We start from the raw sequence: 26,355 nt of genomic DNA on the forward strand, positions 1-26,355 counted from the left end.
GAGCCATTAGCAGTAGTGTGGAAATAATCTTTCTGTTCTTAAAATAACCACACCTCAGGACTTTTAATAGATGCTTCTGAGTGGGGAGCAATGGGGTTTTGTATTCTGAGATTTGTTTTTTTTTCTTTTTTCCCTTCTTGCAAATTCTTTACTCTGGAGCTGTGTCTTTTAACATGTCCTCTAAAGAGATTCATTGTGCTGAATGTAACTGCAACCTGCTGCCGAGTGGAGTCTGTGCTAAAAAGGGTGAGCTGTTAAAATGAATGGATTTGGTACTTAATACAGCCTTGGGGAAGTTCTCCCCTTATGTATTTCTAAAGCTTATAATAATGTATCAGTGTAGAAAGAAAATGGTAATTATTATTCTGCTGAAATAATGTATCCCTTTACCCACACTAGAGAATTGAAATGTGCAATTTCAGTATTTGTTTTGGGAAAAAGAGAATTGCTGAGGTTGCAGCATTTGCTTCTGGCTGAACACTCTGCCCCCAGCTGAGGGAGGCAGCTCAGCCTCCAGCTGTGTGGTCCAACTTGTCAGTTGCTCTATTTTGCCAGATGCTGTTCTTTTTATTTACCTGTTTCAACTGCTCTGCATGGTGGTTCATCTACAGAGAAGACTGGAACTAGTAAACAAAACACAACAATCACTTTCTATTTTCTGTTCGGTTTGTCTATGCTGTCTCTTGCATTTGATGTCTGACTGTGTGCCCTGGGCTTGGAGAGAACCAGAACTGCAGTGAGTTGAGATTATGGCTGAGAAGGCACTTCTTGTATCCCAGCTTCTCAGTGCTTGATCTCCTGCACAGAGCTAAAACAGCTCTTCAAAGAATTGCTTTATCAGCAGCTGGCTTTACAAGGAGCTGCACTTTCTGCTTGAACTGAGGCTGGATAGGAGAACAACAGGATTTTCAGTGGCTGAAAGAGCTTATAGTGCTTCATGCTCTGCTAGTCAGTGAAGTTCCTGGTCAGTCACCCCCTAGATGTGATCAGCACACAACAATCTTTGAGCAGAGAAGGGTGTAATTCCATTTTCATGTACCCTGTGGCAGATAACTGCAATAGACCCACTGCTTTGTGTCAGGATAATGCTAGACTGTCTAAGACCAAGCTGGCTTTGCTGGCCTCGAACATGTGACAGATGGCAGCAGGGATTATCCAGCACAGCCACACCATTAACTGTGTGAAAAGCTATGGCACAGGCCTTGCCTTTTATGTTTCAGAGCTATGTGTGACTGAGCCCCTCCTGACTCTTAGGTTGTCCTGTCCAAGTAGTGGACCTTCACCCTGATAGCGGATAAGTGTGCTGGAATGCTGGGCAGCCCCTGCATAGAGAGAGCCTGAGTCTTTTCTGAGGACTCTTGCAGGTGTTTTGAAGTTGGACTGAGTTAGGGTTTTAGATTTGGGTTTTTTTTGTTTGATTTGGTTTAATTCAGTACTAATATCAGCTGTCCTTTGGGATATGTGAGTTAGTAACTTTCCTCAGAAGCTTTAAGATTCTGTGGGATTCATAGAATACCAGGTTGGAAGGGACTGCAAGGATCATCTAGTCCAGTCTTTCAGGGTAAGAATATAGTTCAGCATTAAGTTGGGCCCTGAAACTCTCATGCAGGGGAGTACACCACCTCCCTTGGAGTTTATTCCAGTGTTTAATAGTTGGAATGGTGGAAAAAAAAATCTGGCATCCAGTCTGAGTCTCCCCAGCAGCAACTTGTACTCTTTACCCCTTGTCTTTACCATGTGACTTTGTAAAAAGGGAGTCTTCCTCCTCATGGTAGCCACTCTTTATGTGTTGGTTACATGGTTATGAGGTCTCTCCTAAGCCTTCTTTTCTCAAAAAGATACCAAAGCTTGTTCTGTGTCCTAAAAATGTACCATGCAATGGTGGGATTAGTTCTGCTCAGACCAGGAGTACCCCAGCTCGGAGTATGGTTGGAATCAATTCAGCTTCCTGCATGCATCTGCCCTTTATTTAAAGGAAGATCTCCTTCCTTTCTTCATGTTCTCTGCATAGGGTCTGCTCTTCTGTCCCAGAAGAAAAAATTGAATTACCCTCCACCTCTGTTCTTTCAGCTGTACATTTCAAGAATCTGTAGATCCAAATGATAGTTTATAGCAGCAGTTTTAAAGAGCAGCTTCTCTATTTGCTCTGGGAGTGCAACACAGCAGTAGAAAAGTTTGTGCCTTTTTGCTATATGTAGGGACCACAGGAAAGGAAGCATGATCTGTAGCAGCAGTTTAACTAGAACAGTCCCTGGCTGTCTGCACTGGTATGAAGATTAAAATGTGCTGTCCATATATGTTGGGGACTTGCTCCTGACCTCATCAGCCTGGGCTTTCAGCGAGGAATATATGGTGAACATTGCCTTGTAAGCAAGAAAAAAACCTTTTCCTTAGAGTGCTCCAGACTCTTCAACAGGGTCATTCAGACACTTCTGTTTGTAGCTGCAATAGCTGTTGGCACAGTGCTGCACTTAATGGTTTTTTTAATGTTTTATTGGATGGCAGCATCAGTTCATGGTGAGGCACCTAGATTGTTGCAGGGAATAGAGACATAAAAATAGGAAAGCACTACTATTATGACAGCAGCAACAGTGGCTGCCAGCTGTTATTAGTGAGCAAGTTTCATCTTGGAAACAAATTGTCTGCTCTTCTGAGCTAGGGCAGTGGGCTTGGTTTTCATTACATATGCTGTATATACAATGTGGTGTCAACTGGTGGCAGCCAGTCTGGTTTACAGCCACATGGCACACTACTGGATAATTCTGGAGGTGAAGCTGGAGTCTTGTCAGATTGATCCAAACTCATTTGGTTAAGACTGAATGTGTCTTCTCTTACACATAGGCAGTGTCCCCTGTCAACACCTGCTGAGGAGAGGGGATGTGGTTGTCTTCTATTGGAAGGACTGGAGCCTCCCTTCTTGTTCCATTCTTCTGTGAAGCAGAAACAGCTCAGACCTGGCCATGCCAAGGAGGAGGGTGACAGGTTCCCTGACGATCTGCAGCAGTGATGGTAGAGAGGGAGCTCTGAACACACACACACACACGCACACACACAAAACCCCCAAGGCAAGCAAATTAGGTTGCTTTCCAACATTATCCCCAGGACAGGCTTGAGGTCCCACAGAGAGTATCACTCCTGCAAAGTGCACTTGGCAGACATGTTTCAGCTTCTCTGCAGACCTGGGCACTACATGGCATGAAGTGCCTGTCCTTGCAGCTGTGAGGACCAGAAATCTCATAGCTGTTTCAGAGTGAAGATAGAGATTTTCAAATGTGCAGGACCCCTCCTTATTCTCCAGGGTGCAGCTGATTTGTGATGTGTTTGAAAAGTGGCAAGTGAATGTAGTAAGTGGATAAAGAATCTTCTGGCAGAGTTTGATTAAATCCAAGTCTCCATCTTCATAACACATTATCTTTCAAAAATGCATCAGGCATCTTTGCTTAAAGACCTGGACTAACCTACTACTTTGCCTATCTCATTTGAAAGAAGGGAAGAGCTAAAGAGTGACCTTTCCACCCTACTGTGTGAGGTCTTTTTAATTTTCTCTCATCATGTAGTAATTTGCAAGTGGAAGTCTTCTGAGGCTTCGTTGTCTCTGTCCTGGCTTTAGTGCCCTGACTCGGGCAGCAGCTCTTGAAGCTCAAACTCGACTACCTTTTTTATTTGGAAGTCTGTTAAGAGGATGCACTCAAGTCACAGGAACAGAACTTTGCAAGTTAATCACCTTTCTTTCTGATGGCTGCCAGAAATGTGATGACTATATTCCAGTAATAGATGAAAGAATGAGGAGGGCTGATAGAAGGATTTCTTCTTAGCTTAAATGTACTTCTTTAAGTTCACAGCTACTACACAGAGAAGTTCCTATTAATGTATACTGTATAGAGAGAATAAAAGGTTCAGATATTTAGTTTCAGAGTTTACTCCTTTTTGCTGATTTCCCTCTGATTAATTGTGTTCTGCATGAGCTGCTGCTATAAATTGGGTCCTAAGGGTCACAGCCTGTAGTGATCTGAACCTGGGTTGGTTTCATTGAAACATGAGCAGCTTTACCCTCCTGGACACATGTCTCTCGGTATTTGCTGTGGGAGGCAAAGTTAGTCAAGCACTAAATGTCTGCAGTAGTATTGATCTGTCTTCCTTACTTTCAACCCCTGAAAGCAATCAAACTTGAGACCATTTACAGTTCTCAGTCAACATATAGACTGCTGTTACCCTATTTGCTTTCTTTTTTCTTTAACCTGCACGATGGCTAATGAGTGGAACAACTGAGTGGAACAACTGAATAACTAAGCAAAGGGACAGGGCTGTGTTTGCAGCAGTCACAGCACTCACCAGCTCTGATGGCCTCCAAGCTGGCTGACATCAGAGCCGGGGGACCTGCTGGGATGAGTCCCACGTAAGATTTGCTGAGAGGGGAGCAGTCACTGGAGCAGCTGCCTGCCTGTTGCTGGCTCCTGCCAACATCTCCAGAACGCTAGGGCAGACCGGGAGCTGCTGCTGGGCGTGAAGGGATGGAGCGCGAAGCTCTTCTGAAGAAGCTGCTGTTCCTTTTGCAAACCAACAGCACCCTCCAGTGGAAAGAGAGGGAATCAACCAAAAATCTTGGGGTTTCTCAACTTTTAGGCAGACACTGGCCTGCCTGAGTCAGTGTTTGTCTGTTTTAAGCAATGCTTGACTCTCAAAAAACAATTTAGCTCTGTTTGTTCATATAAACTGATGCATTTTGAGGTGATTCTGTTCCTTTTGTGTTGTCTGTGCAAAGACATAGGAAAGGACTGAGTTAGAGGAGAGGATGTCTCATCTGAATGGAGTCTGTTGCCCTTTTACCTTTGATTGCTGAGCACAACCTGAGTTTTCTGCATTTGCTACCTGTCTCACACATGGCATTTTTTGTATTTTGCTCTTGTATACTACTAAAACAGTTGACATGGAAGTGCCATGCTGTGCTTATCCTCAACTTAATGTGTGGTTTGGGGACTCTTAAATAGTAACTTAGTTGTGAGTATGTTTGAATACTAAGGCAAGAGCATACTTTCCCCCTTCATCTAAAGAGGTGGTTGTGTAAAATAACTGAGCAGCACTAGATGACTAGATGGCAGGTTGTCTGGGTGTAGTGCCTGGGATGCCAACTGATGAGTATCTGTCTTCTGCAGAGTGCGTTTCCAATTTGATTCTTAGAGGTAGTCTTCCTGAGTGCCCTAGGTGATACCTTCACAAAGAAAACTGTGTATGTTGAGAAGTTACTTTGACTGCAGAGAGGGCGGAAATCACCGTAAAGGTATCCAGAACTGAAGGTAGACTGAGCAACACTTACATGTTGTTTGGCTGTAGAACTGTGTGCTTGTATACCCCATGGCTTTTCCCTTTGGGATGCAAAGTCAAACAAAGAGTTACTTATTGCCAGAACTCAGGAGCTGAAGTATTAAGAACTGTGAGATGGTACTTTTGCCCTGTCTTTTTCTCTTCATTTGTAGTTTGGTTTTTGAAAGTTTCCTGTTGCCACAGAGCACATCCTGGTTCATATTCAGAAGTGGTCTTTTTCCTGAGGTTAGCATACAGCTGTTTGTGTCAGGCTTGCCAAGTGGTTTAATTGCCAGGGTAATGGAAACATTGTATGGATAATATATTCATGTAATATAACCAGCAAAATATATAACCATTAATTGAACTGGAAGAGACTATTCCCGTGGTCAAATTCCGCTTGCCCACTAGATGGGCTTAAGGAGCTCTTTTTATTCTATGGCAGAAGGCAGTGGAGAATTACAAAGAGGCATTTCAAGCATTTACTCACAGATTGTTATTATCACCCTTGCAGGGGCTAGGGTCCAGACAGAGCCCATATGCTTTCAGAGGACTCTGTCTTATTGGACATTGAGGCTTGAATCTTCCTGGCCCCTGAGGAAAGGATGCAAACAATCTCTGACGTTGTTCTCCTGGCTTCTTCTGGACGATCTGTGTATATGTCCAGGAATTCTAGGCAGGACCTTCAGGTGCAGAAGGCAGGATGTGGTGCAGTCTCAGCATGGTGTCACACTGGCCACACAGGCTGATCACGTGCAGGCATCCAGGGTCTGCTCCTGGGAACTGGCAGCAGTGGACTTTACCAGGCAAGCAGTGTGCAATAGCAGCAGGGCTGAGCATGGCAAAGATCAGGTAAGTGAAAGCAGGTTCTTGACCTGTGTATCTCCTTTTATCAATGTGGGATGAGATTAATTGTCGTTTGGACACAAGAATAGCCAATCAGGGTGGCAGTTAGCCAAACCATACCATATTAGGCAAAGCCACAGGCTTGCTTTTCCCTAATTTGGGAAAAACATGGGCCTTGCACTAGGCAGGCACAAGCTAAGTGTGCGTACCTTACACCGCTGGACCCAGGGCAGGCCAGACTCCATGGATCCAGGTCCTTTTGTGTCTGTTTCCCGCACTTGCCTCTCTGGTGGAGCAGAAAAACATGCCGAGGCAAGCCAGGACAAGGCTATTTTGGGCCTATAAGGCCTACTGCAACAGGGACTCTTTGCTTCTGTTCTGTATTTGCTGCTTGGCAGTAATAGAGTTTAATGAAGCAAATTAGTTGTTAGTAAACAAGGAGTTGAATTTTTTTATATTGAGACCATTTGACCATGGTTATAACATCTGCGTTAATGTTACCTTAGTGAACTATCAAACCATCCTAATAACCTGAAGCAAAGGAATGATCAGACGTGAATGAAAATATATTTCACAGTAACTGATTATGAATTTGGGTGCTGTATACATCCTACTTGTATGCGTTGAAAAATTAATTAGACCAGGAAACACTCTAAGTGTGCCAGGCTGTTTTTTTCCCATCGGTAACCATAACACTCACGCCACATGGTGGTGGCATTTGCCCAGTGGAATTTGTCTCAAAAGATGCTTCTTTGCTGCTGCAGGCATGCTGCTGACCCCAAGATCTTTTTGGCTTCTCATGTGTCTTGGTGCTCAGTCTGTAATTGGACCGTGGTGCTCTGAAATGTATGAACACCAAGCAGTGTATAGAATTAGTGGATTTTTATGTATACTACTGTTCTTGGTCTGATTTCCTTTTAAAAAGAGAATGTATTTTTTATTCTCCATAAAGCTGTTAAAATCATTCCTCCTGCACCTGAAAAGAAATCCAGAGTCTCAAAATATGCACAGCATTAGAGACCTGTGTTCTGAATCTTGCAATTCCTCACCATTTACATGTATGGTGATTAAGGGACTATACATGAAGCTGTATCGCTGTCAACAAAACCAAAACGGATTTCTTGCAGTGTTCTTTTTCCTGGAAATCTCAGTACCAAACTCACCACACTTGCACAGACTAAGAAGAAGATAGCTTAGCATATAGGCTCCAGCTTGTCACTAGCGTGTAAGTAAATCTGTGCCTTAAAATGAGAAAGTACCAAAGAAATGAGAGAAGGAAGGAGCTGTGTGGTGGCAGGCAAGCCTTAAAGTCAAATGGGGCCTTTCTAGTCTTCATTCAGCAGGTGGGAGTACAGCCATGGCCCAGCTGGAATTGTTAATAGTCTCACAGCTCTGCACTGCTTTAGGTGTTGCTTTGGAAAAGCCCATCCTCAGCTCGACCATTTAGCTAGTGGAACTGGGCTTATTTGCAAAGGGAGCTCTTCTCCCATCACTCTGATTCCACAGATGTGGAAGCTGAGGAATTGAGTAAAAGCAGTGAACCCAAGGTCAGAAAGTATGTCCTAGGCAAAGCTGGGTGTACATCTCTGACAAAAGGACCTGAATCCTGCAGTCAGGCACAAGTACATTTCATGCTCTTTGTTTGTTTCTTGCTGGGTGTGGGTGGGTGGAAGAACAGCATGTTGCACTGTGGCATGTTTGCAGTAATGAATATTATTTATTACAGTAATTGTTTCAATATATTCAAGGTCTGATTTTTAAGATTTTGAGCTGACAATGGAATATACTGCTCAGAAAACTGTCTGCCTCTCCTCTTATCTAATTTGCCTGCAGCAATGGATCAAGTGAGCATGAGTGATTCTTTATCTACATGAGCTTTGTTTATTATCTTTTTCCATTAATTGCTTTTCTTCCCCCTCTTCCTTCACTAATGAAACTTGTATGAAAAATAAAGGCATTAAAAAGCACTCCCATAGTCAGATACAGCAGTCATCTGAGGGTGTTATTAGTTTATGACTTACTCATAAGCAAAGAAGCTGTAGCAGTTTCTGTGGTGTGCCACATCTTTGAATTCGTGTTCAGGCTCCACAACATGGAGCTTGCATTTGGTCTCTTAGAGCAGAATTGAGTAAGCATGATTTGACCAACATTCTGGACTTGGCTTATTTTTACAGACTATAGATAAAATTCAATATATATTTCACTCTGAAGTTTTAAGGGTGTTTAAGAAACAATTGAGCCATTATTCTATGCACAGCCTGGCCTGTGAGGTTTGGGGGCTTAATTCTGTACTAAAAGACAAGAGCAGCCTAGTAAGTTGCAGTTGCTGAAAGTGGCACACTCTCTGGTAACAGGTATCTAAACCTTCCTGGTGCTAGAATTGCCTGTCTGAAAACTTCTTGCTTGAATATTATCTTCTTTGTACTTTTTCAGACAACCTACTATTCACCTGGTAGCAGCAAAAGAAAAAAAGTCCACTTTCTGTCTCTGGGGCTTAGACGTAGATCAAAGCAAGCAAGAGCTCTCGTACATGCTATGTTTTCATTTGACACTGATACGTACCTACTGTCATTGCCAATTCTACCTACAGATGTCTTTCTAGCATCCCCAGTGCTCTCAGCTCAGAATTGTCTCTGTCCTTGTTTGAAGATGTAAATGTGGTACAGAAAAAGTCCGTATACGCCATCCTGTGAGTTGCTATTGCTCTGTTTAATCTGGTCTTTGCAAAACAGAAACTGAAGTTATGTCGATGCAATTTGGAATGTATAAATTCATCTTCTGACTTAACCTCAGGCTTGTACTATCCATCTGCCTTGCTGTCTGGTGAGAAGTGCAGTTGGGGTGCTGTAAATTCACCTGAGCTGCCTGTCTTTGCAATATTTTCTGAAATGTCTAAGCCTGGAAGCACCACACTCCTCTCGTAAACTGATCCTTAGCACGTCTGTTTCTCGCCTGTTAAACTGGTAGCAGCAGTACTGGGGATCTGCTGTTGACTTTTCAGAGCGTTAATGGGACGAAAATGAGGTATAAAACTGTCTTGTTTTGTCTGTTCATGATCAAATGTTCTGTCTTTGGAGCAAAAAGAGTTGGTTTTTGCATACTTTCCATGTTACTAGGGAGAGATGACTGTCTGAAGTGACCACACTTTGGGATAATGTGGGATGATCCTCCATATCTCAGACTTTTCCTGAGCTGTGAGTGTAGTCTCAATTCTAATCAGAAGAGCTCCAGGGAATGGAACTTTTTCAAATGGGTTTCTCTTCACCCACCCCAATGTGAGATCTGGATCTCAGTTACCCTTTTGCCTTAGTTAAGACTGGGAGTCAGGAGTTTCTCAGGCTTTCTCAGGTTTACAAGGCAGGTAACAGTGCTTTCTGTAGTCCATGTGCTCTATGCCATCCTCATGGAAAAAGGAGGGTACCAGCGGGTTAGGAGGAGTTCTTCAGCACAAGCTGAGATACCTTTTTAAGATCAATCCTGATCTTTGCTCTTCAGGGCAAAGACTGAGCTATGAGTGCTGATTTTAGTGTTGGCTGCAGCAGAGCAACTATATTTCCTTTTCAGCCTTCTAGGAAGTAAATATTTGGGTCAGATCACTTTGCAATTTGAACAGGGAACAGCATGTGGCATGGGGAAAGGATAATAAAAGACTCAGCTTAGAAATCATTTATATGTAACATAAATTATGAATGGATAGAAAGAACAAAGAGCTAAGAGAGTATGTTTCAGTACAGACACACTCTAAACGATGTAATTCAGTGCACTTATATTTCTAAAACTGCTGGTGTCAAACCCAAGGAGCTATCTCCTGCTGCTTTCAGGGTCATAGGCAGCAGGGTAGCTGTGAAGCCAGTGTAGGGCACAACGTGTCCCAGAGCTGTGGGTACATTGGAGCTCTCTGTGCCATTGGACACTGCACAGGGCTTCTGGGCAGCAACCAGGCTGGCTCATGGGTGACCAGCTGGGGAAAGCAGTGGGGTTGTCCCCCTAGGTGAGGACGCACAGGGTCCAGAGGCTTTCCTGAGGCTCCTGGTAGTGCTGTCTGGGCAGCACTTTGTGGTTTCCTACAGCAGAGGGTGGTGTTACCTGTGTCTGCACCACTGGAAGCACAGCTATGCTCAGAATGATGGCTGTATTTAGTCTGCTTGATTCCAGCTGATGTGAAGTTGTTAAATATTTATAGCAGACATATATATGCGTCTTTTCTGCTTTAGTGAAAATATTTTGTTCTGTGAAGTAAATATACAAGCCATTAGCTCTCCAACTGTAGCACAGAGCTGATAGTTAGCTTACCAGGCTGCTGGTTTTCTGACAGCATTCCTGTATCACCTGTAATTGCTTTCTCTGCTAGTACTTTGTCTGACTGCTTTGTTCTTGGGAAAATTTTATTATTTGAAATGTCACAGCTTTTACAGAAATACATTTCCTCTGATGGCACTGCCTCTCGAGTGCATGAGATGAGGTATGCAGCAAAACCTAGTTCAAGACAGTTGTCCAGCACCACTGGTGGGCCGTTCTGAGATCTCCATCCTGATGTGGCACCATAGACAGGAGCTCCCATCCTGCATGTCCTCTGTCCTGCAGCCCTTGGGCAGTGCTGAGCACAGAGGCTGGCTGGTGCCGTGGTACTGCGGATGGAAGTGTTGTTTGACCTGGTGCAGCAGTGCTTTCTGGTAGTTGGCTTCGGGAGAGGCAGTAATGGCTCCTTGCCAGCTGATTAAACTAAAGTTCTTGTGCTGATCTGCATGCTGTGTCCGTCCTGTGCCTTCAACACCAGCCATCTTCTTAGTGGGCTGACAGAGGAACAGGATATTGTCCAGGCAGGAGTAGTAAAATTGAAGGTCAACTTTCTGAAGGTTTTTTCTAAAAGGAAAACGAAACCACCCTAATAGCTTAGACATTAGATAAATAATAGTTCTACATGTTGAAATTTCCTCGATTTGACAGTTTGTAATGAAAGGAGATCAGAGGGAAGTGACATTTCTGTGTCCTGACTGAGAATTTCTTGTAGATGGGTGGGATCAATACTTCTGGGCCTTTTCCATGCAGGGCATTGAGCATTGGACCATCTGTTCTGTGAAATGTCCTTAACAGGGCAAAATTTGCCTTTTCCTTTGGGAGAGCACCATCCTCTCTGAATAACCAATTCTTTTGGCAAAAGATGACCTGTGGAGGCAGAGCCAAATAACTTCACCTTCTTAAAATAAAGCATTTTGACTCAGCTGAATAGAACAGCAAAATTCTTAAGCTCAAATGTTGTCAGAGTGTTTGATCAGTTGTGGAATTGTGTTTGTGGAACGGTTCCTTTCTGTTTTGGCTTGTTAGTGTCTCTTCCAGCACTTCAAATACTGGTTTATTTGAAGGTTGCTTGCATAGCTTGGTGCTTCACTCTATGTGAAGTATTTTCTTGAGTGTATGGTTCTGTGAAGGAGCATGCAGTTTCAGGGGAGATGCAGGTGCAAATGAACTATCACCTCCTGCTGCGGCAGAACTGATGATATGATCCATTCTGCAACAGCACCTGGGCAGTTGGCATCACTGAAGCTATTAAGTGAATGCTCAAATGGTCAAATATAGCTGTACATTGTCCCCATCAGCAGAGATACACTTTTTATTGCACACATGGTTAGACAAGTATAGCTGCACTGCGACAGTTATTAAACTAAGTTGCAAAAGACCTTTATATATGGAGTGGTTTGTAGTAGCTCCTTGTACCCAGGGGGCTGCGATCTGGTTTTTGTCTGTAGCAGAAGGTGGGCTGCTCATCAGGGGCTGGTTCTAACTCTAGGAAGAACATAACAGCATGCTGGGGTGATAGCTGCAGTGCTTCTCTGATTTGGCAGTTGAAGTCTCCTGTTCCCCTTACTCAGGCTTAAGTCTGTGACAGTGGGAAACTTAATTGAATTTCACAGGATTAAGCGTCATCCCTACCAAAGTTTTGAGGATCTCTAAATCTCTCAAATTCCAGGAGCATAAGTTCTTTATGTAATGTTTTAAAAAGCAGACCTTGAAGTTTGGATTTAGATCCTCTGGAAACCTGGAGGCATTGGATCTGGGGGTTTGATTTGATCCAAGATTAAGTCAGAGAAGCACATTGCAACTATTGCATCCAAAGAAAGGTTGCCTTTGGATAATGTTTGTCCCACCTCCCATAAACACGAGCACATTGTTGTTTTCTAGAGGGCACTTAGAGGTTGGAAATACTCCTGAGCATGCAAATAATACCTTTTTGTCCCTATCATGTAATTATTTGGAGCTAAATGCCTATTTACTTAGAGCAAACACTGCAGACAGCTCTGTAGTTTTGAGGTTTTACGGTGGGGAACAGCTGAGGCTGCTCTGCATGTACCCAGATTCCTCAAGGAATGAGTTGCTCCATTACAGCTGGAGACAGCAGGAGCTCCTGTGCCCTGCAGACAAACGTAGCTATCCAGTGGTGTATTGCAACCACAACTTCTCCCTGTGTTTCTAGAGCGTAAGAAATTGTCTGAATGACAAGTTCTGTGGAAAATCTTCATGGTTCCCTTCTGCCAGAACAGCAGGGAAAAGATTGTCCTACTTGTGCAAGAAAGCAGCAACATTCCTAATTGGATTCGGTTTTCTTTTGATTTGTGGATGTACTTTGTTTTGCTCATGACTGTTGTCATCGTCTGAGGGGTTCCAGGTTATTCCAGAGTCCCTAAGAAAACATCAGAGACCAAGATCTGACCCAGGGGACAAACTGGTCATCTTCAGACATCAGAATTATGTTATGCAATATCATAAATCATGCAAATACTCAAAAGTAAGCAGAAAAGTCAACTTGTTCTCTTTTCTCCGTGCCTCTCCAGGTTCTCTAGAGACATCTTATCTGGGTAACTAGGTAACCATGTAGAGGGTGCTCTGTAGGCCAGCATCCTTCAAGGGCATGGCCTGCAGTGAATTTTGGTCCATTTGGGGCTGGGATAGGAGAAAATGATCACTGGGGTTTTGGTACTGGTTTTTTCATTTGGTTGGGGGGAAGGTCTCTCAGGGAGTGTTCCTGTATCTGTACTAGGTGTAAAGGATTCATGTATGCCATGTCTTTTGCTGCACATTTTTAAGTACTACCTTTCTGTATTTTCACCTCCAATTCAGCAAAAGCATTATTATTTTGCTGTCCTTTATCCTTAGAAAAACAATAGAATAATCTGTCTGTTGTGCTCTCACACAGAAAGAACTACAGCAACCCTCCACATTTGTTGGCTTTTTTTCACTCTCTTCAGCACCGTTTGGGCATGACAAAAAAGGAATTTCTCCACTGAGAAGTAAGAAAGTAGACTTCTCATGTGCAAAGTTTTGAATTAAGTTGATACTTATTGCCATGAGAGGTCAAAAAGTTTATGAAGCAGGTTGAACCTGCCTGGAGAAGGTCCTAGAAAAAAGGTCCCCGCAGATGTCACTGCCTGCTGCTCTGGATGACTTGCATCTGCCTTTAACTGCACCTGTCCGGGTCTGGCTTTTAGCTGCCATGCAGGATGTTTTTTCTAATTCATTTTCTCCCTTTGATTTAATGAATATACATTTTCTTCCATTTACCCCCAGTAGTTATTCTCCACTGTAAGGCTGCAATGAAGAGGGATGCCAAGTGCTACACTCATGTGCTCCTTTCATTGCGAAAGCATAAACAAGCAAAATTGAGCATAGTATGGAAAGTAGTCAGAGTCCTGATTCACTTACTGACAAGGCACAGTTATGCCATCATCTACACATCGTTTCCACAGCATCTTCTGGTCTTTTCATTGCTTGAAATTCAGGATACCTCTTTCTTTGTGCAAAATTCTGCTTCTGTTTGACCATGATAGTGATGGAACCCATAACCTAGGGTCACTGAAATTCATTAGCTTTTCAAATGAACTTCAGAGCAATTTCCAACAATTTTTGCTGACCCTTGATATCAGCTCAGCAAGTCTTTATTTTTTTTTCCAACTTGCAGAACTCATTAATTTCAGTGAAACTTTGTTTTGAAGTTTGGGGGTCATTTACACCCATAATGGAAAAGCGAAAGTACAAAGCTAACACCAATTAAAGCCACTAAAAGCTTCCTTTTGCAGAATCTTGCATGGTCCTGTCCTTCTGCAGACCATGTTCTCACAGCTAGAAAAATGTCATTTCATGCCACAACACAGCCATGTTTGAAAGGATTGCATCATCAAATGTCCTGTTTGTCTAAATTGGATTATTCCTATCGGAGTCACTGGTTTATATTCATTTGAACCTACAGATCTGGCTTGAGTTTTCCAAAGCTCATACGTATCAGTGTAATCTTCAAATTGAAAGCATGACCTGCTGTGCTGCTCTGTGGGCCATGGAGAACTGTACAGAGCATGAGCTGTGCTGTGGTTGGTAAACTTGACACATGTATTTTTAGGGTGAGGCCATCATGACCTGCATGTTCAGAACAGCTTGAAGGATTTTGAGGCCATATTCCTTTTTAAATGAATAGCATAAACTTTCTTAGCATAAGCAATAATTCTACCACCACCAGCGTGACTCTGACCACATACATAGCTCCAGCTGGAGATAGTGTGGGCTGGCTGTGTCTTGGTTTTACCCTCCTATCAACCTTCATGGCTGTCTGTGGAGGTTTTTATTTTTCCCTGACTTTGTAAATGTATTCGACATTGTTCCAAGGACTGGATAATTGTTTTCTGTCTCACGATGACTATTCACTGAATCAAGCCCAAAGCTCTTCACAGAAATTATAACAAACCTCATGGCACATATAGATTCCACTCTAGCATCAATCCAGTCTTCCAGTAGGAACGGTCCTTGTGTTCAGTTTTCAGTTTGTGTTTGGTTGTTTTATTCACAATTCCACAGCTTTTTTAGGCTGAATCATGAGCACTGATATGCTACTAAATGTATTGTGGTGTCCTGAGAGTACTGATGCATTGTCTTGCTTGTGGTTTTGAGCACCTGTTGAAGGCAGCCATTCTGGCTGCTTTTTAGCATCTTCTGTTACATGGGCTCCTTTCTTCTTTTTCCTTTCTGTAGCTTTGGCATGGTGTTTTCAAAATGCTGGAATTTATTTCAGGCTGTACTCTTGGTATATCTTTTGCAAAGCTTTCTTTTGCGCTTCTCTTGTGTTTTGCCCTGTGAAATCTCTTTCATGATCTTACAGAAGTAAGACCTTTTGATGTTTAGTTTTTTCTCTAAATGGGGAGTCTCTTGTCTAGTTTCACCATGCTTTCACTGCAACATTTTCATTCTACACAATACAGGTTACCTGAAGGCAGAATCAGCCTTGCCTGTAGATCAGTATTCATCAGCAGTCTTGACTGTGAGCACAATCTTTATATTAAAAGCTGCCAAAGTATCATGGTATTGTTTCAGCTCGTTCAGAGGGCAGTAAAAAAGCTTCAGCAGGCTCTGCCTCCTTCCACAGGCATCTTTAATATTCATATCTCCCAACAGGTTTATTTCACTTTGCGATATTCTTCAGACATGCAAACTTGAGGTTAATAGCTTGCCTTCTCATCCTGCTTTATTTGAATGATACTGAGGAGATCAATATTTTCAGGGCTTCAGGGCAACATCTCAGAAAAATAGCTGTTTTGTGTGTGTGTTCTTCCTTGGGGATGCCAGAGCTATTGAAATGTTGCACCATTTTGAAATTTCACCAGTGGTTGTTACCTATTTACAGGCTCTATTTCTTTAATTTCTTGTTTCTTTCTTTTCAAATTCAATTGTTTGTCTTTTTTGTTTTTCCTCCCCTTTGTTTTCACTTTTCCAAATTCTGCTTTGAGGTCTCAACTTCTCAAAAGCAATAAGAGTCTATTCGAGTTTCAGGCAGTACCAGAGAAGCGAGGCGATGCCTTGGAGACGTTTATGCACCCAGGATCTCATATTCTTTTAAGCAAATTCAGCAATCAAACATCACAGTTATGCATGATTTAGTTATTCATATGTTGAGAGACATGTGTATGATGTGCATGTTATAAGTGAACCAAAGGACCCATTTTGCTGCTGCTTTCTTAGCAGAAGGGTGTGACTCCTTTGAAAAGAAAGGAGTTTCTATCTGCCACAAAGCTCATACATTGTGTTTGAGGGGGAGCTGGAAGGCTAGCGAACAAGAATCATGATGTAGGACTGTAGTCTTCCCAGATTTTATCGGGGAGAGTTGCTTGAGGCTGGAGCTGCTGTCTGATTCTTGCTGTCTGCTATGGACATGGTATTTGCTTCAGAGTTCAGTTTAGGGAAGGAAATCACGTTTCTGGTTTTTGTCAAGGTGAAATGGTTTTCTGGCTCTGTATGTGTGTATGCTTTAGAGAAATCCATTTCTGCTAGTGCAAGCCTGTCTTTGAAACAGAGAACCAGTTAGTTCTGCTTCTCCAACATCTGATACTCTGTTGGATGTCTGTCCTTATCCTTCTCTGTCCTTCATCAGTACTGCTGGTCTGGGACATCCTTGTCATGCTCCAGATAGCTCTGGTGGAGCTCACTGCCAATTTTACAGCCTAAAAAAAGTCATAATCTTCACCTTTCTCTCCAGGAGGAGTGCAGTCCTGATGTTCCTTATGGAGTGACTGCCTTCTTAACAGTGCAGCAGGATTTCAACAGCACAGTCAGAGCTGTCTTCTCTCGGCTGAATATTGGGCAACAAGGAAGCCAAGGTGTCATTCTTCTTCCTAGTGGATGTCTAGCTGGGAGCACAGCATGGTTATGATTGATGTCTTTTTAATTTGAAGATTATAGACATATCTTGAAAACAGTGAATGTGGAATACTGGCAACACAAAGGCTTAAGCCAAGCCATCATTTGTTGTTCTTGCTTTATCTTCTCCTCCTTCCTGAATTTGTTGAAGGATATATAAAAAAAAAATTGCCGTAGGAAGAGGCAATTTCTTAATGCATAAGAGATAAGGTTATGGCCACAAGGTTGTGACTGAGGGCTGATCCTGCAGCAGCCACACGTTCTCTGTATTTGGGTAGTTTGGGAGCTGTACTAACTCCATATCACAGTCAGTGATAGAATCAGAGGTATGTCTAGGGAGAGTCACTGCAATTAACCTGTATAAAACTGGTCAAAGTACAGACTATGTCTCTGGATATGAGGTTTTTCAGCTTATTGAAATGCCATATACACACATACATGAAGACAATAAGCTATAAACATATTTATTATCATTATGCTGTCTTGTGGGTAGCATGTAAGGAAGAGCTAAAATTGCCAGGCAATAAATATTTAACCAACTCTGGCTGTAAGGGTGATGAGTGTCTTCACTGCATTGCTCAGAGGTTGCTCTTAACAAGGTCAGCCTGTTGAGTTTGCTGCAGGGGGCTGTTGTATAAGGTGTTCTTATTTGAAGGTACAGTTTCAGCATGGAACACTGGGATTTGGAAACTAGCTGGGGCAGACTTCTGGTTGTGTTCAAAAAAGGCCAGATCTAACTTTACCTGAACTTAATGTCTAACTTCAGAGGAAGTTCCACAAAGATCTAGAATCCTGAATATTAAAAAACAAAACAAAACTCATTTTTGTGAGTATTCCTTGTCCTACTCACAAAATGCAACAAAATCCGGGAATATAATTTACCAGCTCCCCTGTGGCCTCTGAATGCAAAGCAATGTATAGACTTCTGTGGCAGAGGGCTGAAAATAAGTAGATGCTCTCAGTTTAAAGATTAAAAGAAAGACATCTGAGAAGAGACTGCAAGTAGAGGAATCCAAGGAACTTGCAAAATGTATGGATTCTTCGAACTGAATTTCTTTTTAATAATTGCCCTTCTGTTTAATAATTCCTGACTATTTCCAATAGCTATTTGCATGAATGTTCCTTTTTTCCCTTGACTTGGGACTTTTCTGCAGAAAAATTGCAGAACACTGACTTTTTGACAGTTCAATCTTCTGCCCCATTTTACCTTTATGTGCTCTCCAAGCTTAGCTGTTAGTCCCCTTTACTGAGAGTTTTAAAAGGCTTAGTATAAATCTCATGTCTGCCATTTCATCTGCAAAATGGGTGCCTCATTTTCCTGTGGAGTATACAGAAGTCATACACACCTAAGTGATTTCTCACTTCAAGTTGCAGTTAGCTCTAAAACCAAAGCATTCATTTGTAATGCTGCCTTACTGGAATTTCCATGGAAATGGCTTCTGCTGGATTAGGGCTGCGCTTTCTGGGGGTTGTGGATAAACATTCAGCCCAAGCCCATTTGGATCTGTGTTTTTACCATGCTCACTAAGCAGGTTTATCAAGGCGGAAGCACATTTCCTGGAGCAGAGGAACAGCTGAGCCTGTCAGCGTTATTTATTCATTGTTCACAACGGCATGAAGCCTTTGCCAAACTGCCTGTGGTGTCCAGTCTCCATAAGGATCTTGCCAAAAAATGCCCTGTTTGGGAGTGCTTGAGTAGCTCACCCAGCCATCTGGTGTGGAAGAACACATAAACACAAGCATTAATTAGCTGTAACTAGTCTCCACTGAGCATGTACAAGATGAGATTTCTATTTTTTGAACATTATAACTTGGATGGAACCTACCTGGTTGCGAAATTGTAATTCCCTTTAACAAAGCTCAGAGCTGCAATGATGCTGAGCAGATGTCAAGAACTGCTATGTTGTGATGCCGTTTCCCTGCCCTGTACTGCAGTGCAGCCCGAATGGCCTGTCTTGGTGGTTGCCAAGAAAGCATTCTGTATGAGGACAGGTATCTCCCAGCCTGCTTATTTACACCTCAAGTGTCAAGAATTTTTTTGTGTTTTGAAGGAAGTAGTAGGAATCTTTCTTTGCTTGCCCGTTACTGTGTGTTAGGAATGCAGGAAGCAGAAAAGCCTTGATTATTGAAATCTATCATATGCATAATGTTCTCTGATACACAGTGACTGACATTAAAAAAAAGGCAATGTCTGTGTCTTTCCTTCCAATACTGCAGCTTATCTACATCTTGCAGGAGCTCCACAGCACAGCAGCTCCCTACAGGAACATTACAGCATCCAACGTGATGTCTCAGTGTAGCCCAGCAATTCGCTGGGAAAACCAGGAAGGGTTTCTTCAGAGGAGGACATAACAGCACTAAAACACAACTGCTGTAAATAACTAACTCCTTATGAACTCTTTTTCTTTTCGATGTGACAGGAAGAAAGCTAGATATTGTAAATCTCAGCAAAACTCTGGGCAAAATATGGAGACAAAATAAATTCTTAGCTTTGAAATCTTCAGTAATTAGAGAGCAAAAGGAGTGTAGCAATCTTCCTTCTTCTGTAAATCGCTCGTTTAACCTCGCTTTGCTTTCAGCATTGACTTTGGAAAGAAACTCTCCACTTTTGTTTAGAGAGCAAACATGGTGTTGAAAACTTTGGGCCCTACCACTCACAAGGAAATACTCTCTGAAGGTGATTTCTCTTTACAGTTTACACAAAGCTGTCATCAAGGAAGTACTGTCAGTTTTCAAGCAGCTTGTCTCTAATGACAATCTAAGATCTGTTCTCTTTTACTAGTAAAGTTGTGTTAGTTTGTGTTTGTACCTGTGTGGTTACAGAGTAGCTCTTCCACCTCAGGGAGGTGGTGTTATGCATGCTGTTGCTGCTAGCCATTCTCGTGTGATGGGCTGGCTCTCTTTGGGCTATACCGAATGTAACCACTCATTGTGGAATGGAAAAAGCTGACAAGCTCACCCATGAACAGGTTCGGGATGAGTTCTTCCCTCCAGAACTCAGAGATCAACTCATATCTACTGCTTCACCTTTTATAGAAAGTAACAGAATTATTTCTTTGAATTTGAGAGTGTGACAGATGAGAAGGGCAGTGTGCTGCTGGAGGCTTTTCAGGAATTTCACCCTTGACTATGAGACTTAAGGGAATTACATTTAGAGAGAGCCTGGCAGAATGTGTGTCTGGTTCCAGCTTAACTCATCCCAAATGAAAGCAGGGATGAGACAGATGATTTTTCAGGAACTAAATTGTTAATGACAGCTTTTTATTGTATAATGAAACTCTGATGGTGACTAATGGCACATGATATTCTGTCCTCTTGAAAGAAAGGTGAAGCTTTTCTCCCTGGGGTGATCTCTGGTTGGAACAGTCGGTCACAGGGTATTTCTGTAGTTTGGAATTATCTTCTCTCTTCTGTGAATTGCAGTGTAAGCTTTCATGAGGGCAAGAGAGATGTCTGTATTTGAGACAACAGTGCAAGCTACTCTTGGCACGTGGCAAATAGTGGGAGGATTTACTGAGGTAAATAGTAGGAGTTTTGTGTGTTGTGAAGCATTTATCTTTGTTGGGCAGTTTTTGCAACATCTGTTCTGCCTGAGGTCATGATACTCCTTTTAAACTCAGCTAATTACTCTCAAAACTTCTACCTTTTCTGGTACTAATGTGGAGCTCATCACTGTGGAGAAGATAGAAAGAAAAAAGTCAACAGTGCAGAGAATTGTGGAGCTGCTTCTCCTTTTGTAGCCCAAGATGGGTTATTGGTAGCTCATGATGCTAATTTGTAAGCAAACATATTTGTTCTACAGGCACATTATATTTGAACTAACTCAAATTCAAAGGCTTCCAAAATTCATAGGTTGCGATTAGTTCTGAACCGTTTTTGCCTTCAGGTTTTATTTCATGAATCTTTTAAAATTGTCTATCTGAAGCTTCAAATGAATATGTGAATGCATATGTAAGACAGTAAAAACTGAAATCTCTTCTTTGTGGCTCAAGGACACTTCCTTAGAACTGTTTGGATCCAACTGACAGAATGTTCCTGTCTTGGGTGACAGGTAATCCTTTGGAACCTTTCTAGTATATGGTATTGAAATGTTTCACTGCATCTGTACCCAGTCCTGGCTGAAGTGCTGTACCAATGTACCTGGCAAAAACATGAGAGAATCTTCTCTTTTTATCACACAGAGGAAAAGTTAGAACACTGGAGCAGATGAATTTTACTTTGAAGTACTGACACATGGGATTTGCCACCTAATGTGCACTCTAGGGCTCCTGGAGAGGAGTTAAGTCTTCCCCATCAGCAGAGGCTGTCAGAGCTACCCTGAGTGGTAATGCCTGTGCCACAGAAGGGCCATTGGAGGTTTGACAATGAATGGACAGATTGGTAGGATTAGAGGAATAAGGGGAGGATGATGGAGGCAAGGATAGCAAAGAACCCATGAGTAGGGAAAAAATCACCTGTACAAGCAGTAAAAAAGTACATTGCTGAAAAGTGTCATTTTCACTGCTGAGGACTCTGCATGCAGCAAGTAAAAATGTGATTTGAGAATTAGAGAATGTTCTAGCAGGGTTTGTAGAGTGCATTTGTATGACAATCATGCAAGGAAGGTGCCCACAGAGTGAGTGCAATGATATTTAGCTTGCAAAAATTTGTTTTAGTCTCCTGAGTCAAACACACCAAACCTGGAGACACACTGGGATTTCTGAAAGAATAGAGTGTGCTGTGAAGGGAAGCAGCTTATATAAACCTGGGGGATAAGCCTTCTCAAGGGGGTTGAACTGAATCCAGCAATGTATTATTGAAAATTGCCTGTATGAAATAAGAGGGAACAGTCCAGTGAATGCTCAGGGAGGTATGGTAACGCAGGATGATTATGCTTTGCTGATGTTTTCAGCAAACAGTTGATGTTCATCTCTTACCTGTGGGAAAATGGATATGCTGAAATGTTTTCTTGCCCTTTTTTTCTTGTCTCATTACTACCTATTAAGCACTTTTGTCAGTGTTATAGATATTGATAGTTTTGCTGTTATCTTCATGGCATTTTTAGAAATGGCATTTTCCTGAGGTGAAATGAAAGATTGCTAGAAATGATTCTTGAGGAGTGTTTTCATGTTCAGGGGAACAACTTAAGTAGACTTGTCCAGGGTCACTATGGGACAAGCTTGTTTCAATGCTAAGTTTTTTTATGAAGAATCATGTATGAAGTACAGTTCTCATTTGGTAAAATAAGCATAGGAGAGAGGAAATGAAGGCAGTAAGAGACAGAGAATACTGGAAGATGGAACATGCCTATTTACATGTGTGCAAGGCACGGTAGCAAAAAAAGGGGAAGTAAATGGTCTTAATGCTTTGACTGCATGATGTAAAAGCAACATTGAAGATGGAAACCTTCACTAATGGTCCAGCAGCACAGTAGAAAAGTCCCAGGACAATCTGAATGGGTTAGTTGTTGGTTGGTTTGGGGTTTTTTGTGTGCTACTTGTCCTGCTGCTCTGAATTTCCAGAGTGCCAGAGAATAGTAGGCTGAGAGTCAAGCCACAGTAGAAATGGAAGTGAACAGATTAATCTCATATCTCCTTCCAGCAGACTTCTCTTTAAGTAGACTTTTTGTTGGTGTAGATGCTGGGTTGTTCTCTTTCTTTGCGTGGTTTCAGTCTAAACTCTACTATCTGAGAAACAAATTCCCCCAGAGTTCCCTGTTCTGCATTGCAGTGTTCACTGAGTGGGAGTCAGACCTGTTAGAGCAATTTTGAGTCTAATCTGCTGTTAGCAGTATTTGGGGCTTAAGTGACAAATGGGTAATTTTAAATAATAACTCTTTGAAATCTATGTGGAATGATGAGAATAACAATGAAATGGCTTGACTGCTGTTAGATTCTTTGTATTTAGGTCCTTAAAGCACAAGGCTGGACCAGGGACACAAGGGAGCTTTAAACCTCCTCAGTGGTTTACAGGCTTTCTGCTTCTCTGTACATGGGCTTTTTGTGCCCAAGAAAGCACAATACCTTGCACGTGAGAATCTGCTGCAAATGCTCACACTGTTTTGGATCGTTAATGTGTAGTCTTGCAGTCAAATGACTTAGACACAGCTGGGCAAAAATAGGCACAAAGAATAATTCTACACAGAGGAGGTGGCCTTCCCTTTTGCAGGTCTTTGTGAAAATCACAGGCCTCTGTGTGTTAAATATTTTTGTTGTTGTTTCAGACCCAGATGCCTGTGAACTGTTATATTTTTATACTTTGATCTTGTTACCAGGCACAGAATAACTGTTTTTTTAAAATGTAAGCACACTTTTAGGATAATGCTGTGTGACTGGATCCTCCTGAATGTAAAAAGAGTTACTTTTGTGTTTGATTCCTCATTTTGCATCTTAGTGTAAGATTTGGTATTGTTTCATACAATTAGACTCTCAAAATGGGGTTATCTGGAAATCTGCTGGTCATCTAAGCGAGCAGGTTACACTTAAATTGTTGCTGACATGTAAGCTATTCTGAATGCTTACCTGCCATCCAGAAACTGAATGCAGTCTGAAGATGAAGGTGCTCAGCATAGTCTACATTTTTCTCATCCACTGCAGAAGGAAAAAGTTCTCTGAGAAGTAAGGAAGAGGTGGGCACTTACCATCTGCTTCCAGGAGCATTGCTTTTTCAAACTTGTTTGAAAATTTCTGTTAGTCAGGATGATCTGAGCACCGAAGTGGAGTAAGGGTATTGGGCACCATTGTGACAGGGGAAAGGAAAAGGAAAGGGTTGACAAGATTTTACTTCAATCATGCAAGTTAATCTTGGGCAAGGTGTTGTTTTGTAACCCTAGTATGCATGAGATGTCATCAGCTGTTTGTTACCAACTCATGCACATCTATTCCCTTCTGCCTTTTGGGTACTCTTCTTCATCCTGTTATCATCTTGGAGGTCTCTTCCATTCTATGATCTCAGTACAATGAGGCTATAGAATTGGAGTTTCTTATTTCTTGACCATCCTTCTGAACTTGCCCACAGTGGGAGCTGGTGGTCCTCAGCAGTCAGACAGGGATAGACATGGGCTGCTGCTGACACTGAGGGCCGTGGGGATCCAACTCATTGAGAAGCAGCTGCATTCTTAGAAAGCTCAAAGTAAGACCAAAGTTACTGAGGTATTTTGAATGAGACATTGATATTTTCTCAGATGCAATGACAACTCATTTTACTTTGTTTAGAATGGGTTACATAATTGCAATTCAAGAATTTGTTAGCCTACAGGGCTGGCAGTCCTTGTGCAGGTTTTGAGGGGGAGCGATCAGCACTGAGCCTGAGGTGACTGCTGCTGTGCCAGACTGGTGACTGGCCCCAGCTTTTCTTCCTCAGTGAGTTTTAATCTACTCTTCCCATGAGTTTGAAGCTTCTTGAGCAACAGATCTGCCTCTCCCAGATCCTTCCTTCTCTAAATTCTGCCAGCTTGCTATTTACTTGAAAGCTTGTATATCATTGTACCTTTTCTTGTGAGGGACTTGAATGTTAAAAGGCTTAGTTGTAAATCTGGGAATTTTGTGCATACTTCTTCCAGAGTTTGATTTGTGCCTTTGAATCTTGGTTGTGTGAAGCTGCAGGAGATGTGTGTATTGATGGCTTGTAGAATGAGAAAGTGGACAACATTCAGACTGACAGCATAGATTCTGCTGCTTTGCCTCTGGCCTTGGGAGTGCAGTCAGACCCCATGGAGCTGAAAGTCAAAGCCACAGGAAAGACGAGATCCAGCTGCTTATTATTATTCATTAGTTACCGTTATTCTAGTGCACATACAACATCTAAATGCCTATGCATATATTTAAAGGAACATTACTGTCTCTGAGGAGAAGAATTAAATTCTCTTGCTCTCCAGTTTAAAACTGATTCCCCCTGCAAAAAAAATACATCTGGGCTGGTTGCTTTGCAAGCACATGATTTTCTCATCTACCATAAACAAAAGCTTTGGATTTACATAAAAGTTAAGGAAAATTATTATGTCAATATGTGTCAAGTCTTTTCCTCTCCCAAGAGGAAGAGGATATCTTGCTATTTGGACTAGTGGGGTTTGACACTATTTCTCTGAAGCAGGGAAAAAACCCCCAAAAACCCAAAAAACCCGAAAACATAATTGAGAGGTGACACCTCAACAGCATGTCTTACAACAAAACTGACACAAGTATGGGTCAAAACTACCATTGATTGGATGTAAATCTAGACCATCAATACAATCAGGCTACCTTTGTCACTTTGGCTGAATTTTCAAGTGGTGTCAATGTAGGAGTTAAATTGGATGCTGATATTCAAGTGCAATGGTCCTAATTCAGGTAAAGATCCTTTTTAGTCTCTCTGAAGTGATAAACTTAATAAAATGCCCTTGTTGTTAAAGTTAGTTTTGAGATAAAATATTTATTCTTGATGTCTCTCAACTTGCCCTGAGATAAATAATTTTCCTTTTAGCATGCCAATTTTCTGGGGACAGAAGAATGTAATTTATGTGCATTTGTGTGCTCTGATCACATGGAATGACAGCTGTTTGCCTGGTTTTTATGTGCAAATTGCTTTTGGGAACATGGACTGGAAAGTCAAAATATGAAAATGGACTGGCTGAGATTGAAGATGATTCTCTCAAATGAAGAATAGGTACATAGCAGTTTATCTTGTTTTACCTTCTGAGCAGATTGAGGGAGTTTGCTGTGTGGCATTTGTTTGTTCTCTAGAACCAAGGTCTCACCTCTCAGACCTTTGACAGGCTTTGTGAGTCATGCTGAGCCTGTTCAGCTCTTGTTCGAAGTGATTTGCTTTCCAGTGGGGCAGAGTGCTGGATCTCTGCTCACTCCTGAAAGTCTCTAGGATGCTAGATCCATTAAAAATGTTTTAAAGCTGTCTCCTGAGGCTTGCAGAAAGTCTTTTGCAGGGTATGACAGAAGCTGGCCTCTTAGCTTTAGATCACATGAGAATATTGAAGTAACAAGGCATGTGACATGCTCTAAACGAGAGCGACGAGGAAGATCAAAGGTATCAGGCATGAGCGTGTCCTTCAAGAGGAAAAGCAGTTTCTGAGGTACAGCACAGAGGAATTTCATTAGTGTTCTCATCACCACGACAAGAGAAAATAAGAAAGCAAGCACACAAACAAACTGCCTGTACAAATACTAAGAAATTACTTTCAAGATGATTTTTCAGCCACTAATGAGGCCCTGCAGCCACGTGTGTCTAGCTGCTTGTGCAGCATTCTACTGCCCGGGTGTTGATTCCTCTGGCTATGGACTACGTTGTCACTATCATGTCTTAACTGGGAATAAAAAACGCCTGCTGTATTCCCATCTCCTCTCACGATTCTTTTGTAATGGCACCTTTGGTCCTCCTCCAGTGGGGTAGGTTGGGTTTGTGCACCATATAGCATCGTGTGGCAGATAAAAAACTTGTGTTTCTTCAGTGCCGTTTCTACTTCCTGTGAGGATGCAGAAAGCTTTGATGTCTGAAAACTTACTGACTATTTTTGCAGTAACTTAAGATTGTATTTTATGTTTTGCTTTATTTTTTAGGTGTAGG

The 26,355-nt window shown here is 42.1% G+C and overlaps 1 protein-coding gene across 1 annotated transcript in view; it reads left to right on the top strand.

Annotated features, from left to right (window-relative positions):
- KCNIP1 (potassium voltage-gated channel interacting protein 1) overlaps positions 1-26,355 on the top strand; it is a 371,107-nt gene that overhangs the window by 62,427 nt on the left and 282,325 nt on the right. The window lies entirely within an intron of this gene.

This window comes from Pogoniulus pusillus, chromosome 22, assembly GCF_015220805.1.
Source record: "Pogoniulus pusillus isolate bPogPus1 chromosome 22, bPogPus1.pri, whole genome shotgun sequence".
NCBI lineage: Eukaryota > Metazoa > Chordata > Aves > Piciformes > Lybiidae > Pogoniulus > Pogoniulus pusillus.